This window comes from Nilaparvata lugens, chromosome 10 (genome assembly GCF_014356525.2).
Source record: "Nilaparvata lugens isolate BPH chromosome 10, ASM1435652v1, whole genome shotgun sequence".
Lineage (NCBI taxonomy): Eukaryota > Metazoa > Arthropoda > Insecta > Hemiptera > Delphacidae > Nilaparvata > Nilaparvata lugens.
The window spans coordinates 44437669-44445836 of NC_052513.1; the positions used below are offsets into that span (position 1 = coordinate 44437669).

The window sequence follows — 8168 nt, forward strand, 5'->3', positions numbered from 1 at the left end:
TGTAGATCGATTTCGCTGTGATTGAGCTCTGTTTGAAGAGAATGGCAATGTCTTTCTCATGTCTCCTCATCAATTCCCGTGTTGAATCAATCGTTTTCATGTAAAATTAATTAAGCTGAATAAAACCACTCCTGACTTCCTGATAATGTATATGACTTTGAACTATCATAACTACTTCGTTTATTGATTGATTTCGCTCGGTTGAAGCTCAGTTTGAAGAGAATATCAATGTCTTCGTTATGTATCCTCATCATTTTCCTTGTAAAATCAACTGCTTCAATTCACGTAGACTTGAGCTGAATGAAACCACCTCAGACTCCCTGATAAACCACCTCCTTCGACCTCCTCATAATGTATGATTTTGAACTGTCATAAAATCCTTTTTTTGTCGATCGATTTCGCTCGGTTGAAACTCTGTTTAAAGAGAATATCAATTTCTTCGTTACGTATCTTCATCATTTTCCTTTTAGAATCAACTGCTTTCAAGTAAACTTGAGCTGAATGTGTAATAATCATCCCTGTCTTCCTGATAATATATGACTTTGAACCATCATAACTCTGTTGTTTATCGTTTGATTCTCTCGGATTCTAGTTCAAGTATTGCAGAATTTCAAGAACTATTTCCTCAACCTCCATCAATTTCGATGTGAAATCCACTGTTTTAAATTATTAATAATTAGTGGTTATACACTGATCCATCTCACAGAGAGTATAATATATAATAATTATTTATCTGTGGATGCTTCATGATTTTTCGTAATTCATGCTATTTTCAAGTGTCTATGGCTTATAAGAAATATTATTCATTATCATATTATCACCATAATATCCGAGGTAATTGAGAATATGCTTCAGAATAGTTTTGATTCAAAAGTAATGAAAAGATTGATAGATTCAAATCTAATCTATAGCCTACTAAAATCGCTCAATTCAAATTAGCCGCCAGTTGTTGTAGTAGTTCTTGAGTTCACCGCTAGATGTCACGGGCTGTACCAGCTGGTTTTCAACTCTGCAGCAACCTGGAACCTGCAAGATTTTGCAAAAAGCAAAAACCGGTGTAGGCTAACTTGTGAAGTTGTGATACTGTAATGTAAGTACAAAATACTCTTGTTTTATATTTAATTTGAGGATCTAGATGTTCTTTAAATTATGTTTGAAATTACATTCAATGTAATTTGATACTCGTTACATTATTTGTGGTTCAATATATTTTTTCAATGAAAAATCATGGAATTCCAAGCTACCTAGCCTAAACTTATCTACAGTCGGCCATTTTATACAGTAGTCATGATAATGTTTTGAATTGAATTCTGTATGAAAAAACAATTGAAAGCTCGATATTAATGTGTTATTTTGTTTGGATTACATTGTTTATTTTTTATTTTATTGGTGGTTTTAATTAGTTACTCCGCGCGATTTTCATAAAACTCATACAAAGTTCGATTTCCGGTAGCTACCTAGCCTACACTGATACCTACCTGTCAAAGTGTGGTTTTTAATAGAAAAAGTCTGTTTGAAAAAAAAACTTTTTGGTCTCATTCATTGAGAAATTGTTTTTGTTCGCAGATACGCGCAGTACTCGCACTTGAAGATCTATTCAGAAGCTGAGTACTACAAACTGGAAAAAGACGGCTATGAAAGGCAATAATGATGGAGACTCACTGAATGATCCCTGGTATGGCAGCAACAACCGTCCATTTTCAACGTACAACAGGTCAGCTACCGTACTAGTTCCAATTCAATTCAAAACGTTCTCTATTCCTCATGAAAATTGGAAAAAAATAATGCACAATTCCGTCAGTTTAATATGAAACTCTTGTCACAATGATATTCTTGAGAAAAAACATAAGGAATTAAGTGGTTCAAGAAGTATTGAAATTTCCGTTCAATGAGTATTGATCTTCATTATAAGTATTATAGATATAGATGTTCGTATTAGATTGTTATAGTGACACGAACTAACATAAGATTTTTTTTTAATTGGCCAACATTTTAATTACATGATTACATGATACATTGTCGTGATAGTTATAATATTCAACTACATCTTAATATATTCATCTATATAATAAGAGAGAGTAGGGTTGTGTTTGTTCGCATCAAAAAATGTCAACTTGTGGATTGCATACCGGAAAAACGGGAATGATTTAGATCTCCAAATTTTGTACAAAGATTCTAAAAATATCAATCTCGTGCACCTCAAAGCCCAAATTTCAATTTTCCTTCTAGATTTTTCAGAATTAATTTTCAAATTTCATTCATGGGACATGAATATATTATAATATTGTACATAGGCCTACCATAATATTAATATAGAACTATAATCTAGATCTAGAGAGACTACCTCTTCAAAACAGATGGTTAAAATTGGTAACTAAATTAATAACTTGTCCAATTTTGTCAGGTTGACATCAAATTGAGAAAGGTTTCTAAACAAGATTTGAGTTCTGTCACTTTATTATGTTAGTACCAAGTTGAAAAACTTAATCTATACTATAATAAAGTAAAGAACCGGCTTATACACGTACGGTATAGGAAAATTATGTTTGACGCATCATCATGTCTTAACTATTGGACTGAAATCAGCTTGAAATTTTGCATATAGATTCTTAATTAACCGAGGATGGTTCTTGGCGTATTCATACTCTTCAAGGTTCCACTTGGTCAAGTTTTCAGTTTGTCAAGTTTTAAAATAGACCCTTGCGGAGCACGGGTTACCTGCTAGTATACAATATAAGTCATAATAAAATCGAACTATACATTTTTTAAAAGTCATTATACATTCAACGTATTCATTTCTCATTTCAAGTACTTAGTTTTAGTACTCTTTCAAGCTGTAAAAGGGATTTTTGACTAGAAAATTGTAAAGCGCATCTTTAAACTTTAAAAACTTAAAAATTTCTCATTTCTAGTGGAAGGTGATTGAAGAGTCTCAAACCTACATTTACATGGCTTCTCAAGGTCTTTGCTAACCGTACTTGTGGTATAATAGGCAAATTTTCATATAGCTTCTTGTATGATGTGTGTGGATATTTTTGTTGCTGGCTAGATTTGTTTCCTCAGACTTGACATACAAGCCTACTTGTTTCCAGTACATTTCATCAAGCATTTTTTGTACTTTGTCGAATGATAGACAATCAAAGCAACACCAAATTTAATCGAATACTGCCATTATAACGTGGACCTCACTATAGTTGGTTTGTTTTTTCATTGCAGTTGAGATTGATCAACTGGTGTGGGGCCGCTTGGGGCAACTGCCTTTTTGGCCAGCTGTACCTAATTACTCCGGATGAAGATGGAAATTTTCACAAACTTATCGGTAAGTCAGCTTCAATCCAATATAAATTATTATGATTATTATTAAACGAAAATCCAAATTAAATGCTTTAATTCACCCCGAAGACTTCTGCTACTGCAAATATTGACAACAGGGTAAACAGCTAGATGGAAATTCGATGAGCGCTACTATTCAAAAATTATTTCTCAGCCCGGGAAGATAATGAGACAAACAATTTTTGATTAGTAGCGCTCATCGAATTTCCGTCTAGCTTATTTTTATTTATTCTTATAGCTTTTATCGGCAGAGAGATCCTTTCGGATGTTCTGCCTAGCCGTATTACCCAATGTCATTTCCTATCAACACCCAAGTTTATAGGTTATGTCTTGGGTCCTTCATGTTTTCTCACTAAAAATTTGCACTTTCACTTCCTGAGTTTCTATTTTCCGTCTAGCTGTTTACCCTGTTGTCAATATTTGCAGTAGCCTAGCAGAAGTCTCCGGGTAGTCCAGTCAACGAAGTGTTATAGAGGGAAAAATTTGGAAGACAATTTTTGACCCCGCAGTTCTGTTTAGGGTAGTGAGGAGGTAAATATATCAAAAGTCCCCACCCCTACCCCCTGTGCTAAGGGGGTGGGGGTGGTTCAAAGGTACCATTTTTTGGTTTCTCGCATATATAACTCAAAAATAATGCATTTCACAGACATGACTATTCCATAAGAAATTAAAGCTTACATTATTTGCTACAATATTGATCTCACAACTTTTTCTATATATCTTTCTCTTTTCGAGATATCCGCTCTAAAAGATGTGACATTTTTGAAAAAACACATTTTCCTTCAATTTTTTTTGCTATTTTTGCTCTTATAACTTTTTGAATATCGATGGGAAAGATCTATGCTGATCATAAGCTTATAGAGCATCAAATTCTCTTCAATTCGATGTATAATTTCACAAGTTTACGCACATCCCCACGACTTTTGCAGCAGCTTCAGTGTTGAGTGTGATATCCTCAGTTATGCAAAAATAAACCAATTGAAAAGGAATTAGGAGAGAATGTTTTGAACACAATTTTTGACTTCGTAGCTTTGTTGGGACCAGTTAGGGGGTGAACATTTCAAAAGTCCTCATCCCTACCCCTTGTGCTAGAGGAATGAGGGTAGTTTAGGAGATGAATTTTTCAATATTTTGCTTACACGCTCATATCTTGAAAAACAATGCGTTCAACCGACATGACTAACTATTCAGAAATAAAGCTTGATGAATTCCCTACAATATTTGTTCTTTGGTGATTTGTGATATCTCCAACAGTTTTCGAGATATACGCTTTTAAAAGTCTAAAATTGTTAAAATAACAGCTTTTTTCCTATTTTTTGATGTTTCAGGGCCTACAAATCTCCAACAATGCATCGTAAAAATGAATGCTCACGATAGATTTGTAGAGCTTTGTTTTCTCTTCTTATCTGATGTATTATTTTACTACTTAATGTTTTCCTTCTATTGTTATAGCAGATTCAATGTGGGGGTGAAATTTTAATTTTGTAACAATTGACCACTTGACAATGAAATTTGAGTCTGGAACATCTGGTACACAATTTTTGACTTTGTAGCTTAATGAAGACTAGTTGGGAGGTAAACATAGCCAAAATACGCATCTCTAGCCCGTCTATAGGAGGTGTGGAACTGCTAAGTTGACACTTGTTGCAGAGTTAAAAAATTTCACCCCCACATTGAATCTGCTATAACAATAGAATGAAAACATTAAGTAGTGAAATAATACAATGTAATCTACTGTGCAAATCTTTACCATGACATCACATAAAAAGAGATTTAAATTATATGGTATTCTATTGTGTTTTACTGTGTTGTATTGTGTTTTACTGTGTTGTATTTCATTGTATTGTGTTTTACTGTGTTTAATTGTATTGTATTGATGAATTTCCAGAACCGACGCCCAATCAAAGACAGAAAAGCTGTGAGAGTGGCAGCCCGCCTCAGGCCGAGGTTTGAGGGTTCGCTGGAAGCCGCCAAACAGTTCATGTGAGTTACATTCATACATTTTACTCTAAAATATATCTCGTTAATCCGCCTTATCTATGTTAATAATCGAGAAACGACTTGACAACACCTCTAAAGTGGGGTCCACGTTATAATGGTAGTGATGATTGATTGATTTTTATTTTGTGCTAGGTCTAGACAGACCCATTGCACATTAAAACTTTACAACAGAAATTATAAGTATCGTAAAAAATAATACAGAATATAATGATATTCTGTATAATATACATGGTGTAATTCATGCCAAAATATAGATAGGAGAACAGTGTTGCCGAGTCTCTGCCTTGCTTTAGAGAAACTCCAAATTCAAATTCAAATTGAGTTTATTCACAGAAATCATTACAAATACAGTACACATGTATAAATAATATAAATACTTGAATTTTCCCCACATTGACAAGTCTGTGTGTGGGGAAAGAGTTCTAATGAAAAACAATTGATACTAAAAAGAAAATTATAAATATTTACAATACAGTATAATTTGAATAATAAATGTTGGTAAATGTAGTGGAGAAAGTATATGTTTTGAATTGAAGTAGTACAATATAACTATTATGGTATATAGCTTTAACATGGCACACAAGATAAAATTTAGAACTTGAACAATGATAAATTATGAGCAATATATTGATGATATATATACTTTAATATATATGATGATGATAGATAAGATTTTTATCTAATTCATAAATATGATGATGAATACAAGAAACATATATACATAGTATCAAAATCGGTAAGAGGAGTAGATGAGCTGATCAGCGACATCCCTGCCGGTTTCAAATAACCAAATATTTAAAAATCGTTTGTATATGTTAAGGCTAAGGGTTCTATTTGCTTTATGTAGGCGGTATATTTCTATAAAGAATGTGGAATATGTAATGACTATTAATCTATTGCAATTGCTAACTAATCTGGGTTGTAGAATTCAAATATATTCATATTTCGTGTTTGATAGGGATGGATAAGAGGATTAAATATTGCATTTTTATTACTTCGGATGAAAATTAAAGTGATTTTATATATAGCTGTCGCACATCAAGGACCTGAAATTCTTGATAGGCCAGCTCTGTCGGATAGCGACTATCCTGGTTCAAGCAAGTCTTTATGATTGCTCGCTGTGCAATTCCGACAGCTCTCAAAGTGAACGAGGATGCTCCACCCCAGGCCAGGATTCCATAATTTATAATTGATTGAACATAGGCGAAGTATGTCCTTCTCAATTGATTGACTGAAAGAACCTCCCTCAACTGTCGAAAGGCACATATTAGTCTACGAATGCGACATTTGAGGTATTCCATATGAGGAGTCCAACAAAGCCTGCAATCTATGAAGACTCCAAGATATTTGTATTTTCCACCTGTTCAAGCGTCTCACAATTACAGGTAAGTGACAGGTGGTCATTACATGAGTGAAGCTTGAGACATTCTTGAACTGGCATACTATTTTTCATAAAATATATGGCAAATATTTGGTTTTAACACATTGAGTGTGAGTTTATTTTGATCGAGCCACTTCTTCACATGTAAAAGGTCTTTTGAGGCCTCACTGAAAGCGTCCCGCCAAGTACGTCCACAGGAAACCAATGCAGTATCGTCGGCAAACAGGAACAGTTTGCCATTCAACTGCAATCTACTTATATTATTAATATAAATTAGGAATAGTATAGGACCTAGTGTGCTTCCTTGTAAACTCCATAATCAACGGGCATAGAGTCACTACCAATTCCATTTATATAAACTGACTGTTTCCTGCTCTGGAAGTAACTCTCAAACCACCTCAATGAACCATCTCTGATTCCATAGAGCTCCATTTTTCTCAAAAGCTTCAGTCCATCCACAGAGTCAAATGCTTTTGCAAGATCTAGAAACGTGATTAAAACATGTTTCCGATCTTCCACCCTCTGCGTGATCTCTTTTGTTATATCAAACAGAGCATGTGATATATTTTTATCAATTCTAAAGCCATATTGATTATTTGCTATGATGTTATTTGTTTCTAGATAATTCTGTAATTGGTTTTTCACTGCTTTTTCGAGGATCTTTGAAAATATGCTCAGCATAGAAATAGGTCTGTAATTACTTATAAGATTTTTAGTACCAGATTTAAAAATAGGAATGACTTTTGCCATTTTAAAAGCATTTGGAAACTGGCCTGTTCGGATACTGACATTAATAATGTGAAGAAGAGGCTCAATCACCACGTCAATGTGTTCTTTTATGAATTTTGAATCAATGTTATCAAGCCCTGGAGCAGAGCCACCACGCATCCCCTTCAAGATCTCCCGGATGTCCTGTTCGTCAATTGGTTGCAGCCTGAAAGTGGAATTAACAATGTAATCATCATCATTTACCACTTCAGGGCCCCTTTCAGGAATTGCATCAGCCAATTCAGCAACTGAAACCGGTATATCTGAAGTAATATTAACTGTTCTTTCTTTTTCAAAATAATCAATCACATCTGAGTCCTTATATTTTATTAAATAAGAAATTATATTTCTCAATAATTTCATAATTTATTAAGATGAAATATTTTGTTAAGTAATTATTAATTCTACATTGTTAAAATACGATCTGGCAACAGAGCGATGCCAGAAAGAGATAGTGCTATCGGCTTTGTTGAATGATAGACAAGGATAGCAATACCATTGCTAATCAAACACTGCCATTATAACGTGGACCTCACTATAGTCATATTTTCATTAAGGTGCCGGTAGGATATTTTTCAATTTGTGGTGTTGAAAAAATTTCTAAAAAATTTGATAAGAAGTTTAATTGTTTATACTGTAAGTTAGTATCTCGTTCATAAATAAGTGACCGAGCGAAGTGAGGTCC

The 8168-nt window shown here is 33.8% G+C and overlaps 1 long non-coding RNA gene across 1 annotated transcript; it reads left to right on the top strand.

The window, feature by feature from the left end:
- Nucleotides 1-1041: 1041 nt before the first annotated feature.
- LOC120353392 lies at nucleotides 1042-5324 on the top strand. The gene is made up of 4 exons (XR_005572345.1): nucleotides 1042-1090; nucleotides 1567-1714; nucleotides 3217-3319; nucleotides 5222-5324. It is a non-coding gene; the product is annotated as an uncharacterized LOC120353392 (long non-coding RNA).
- The last annotated feature ends 2844 nt before the right edge of the window (nucleotides 5325-8168 follow it).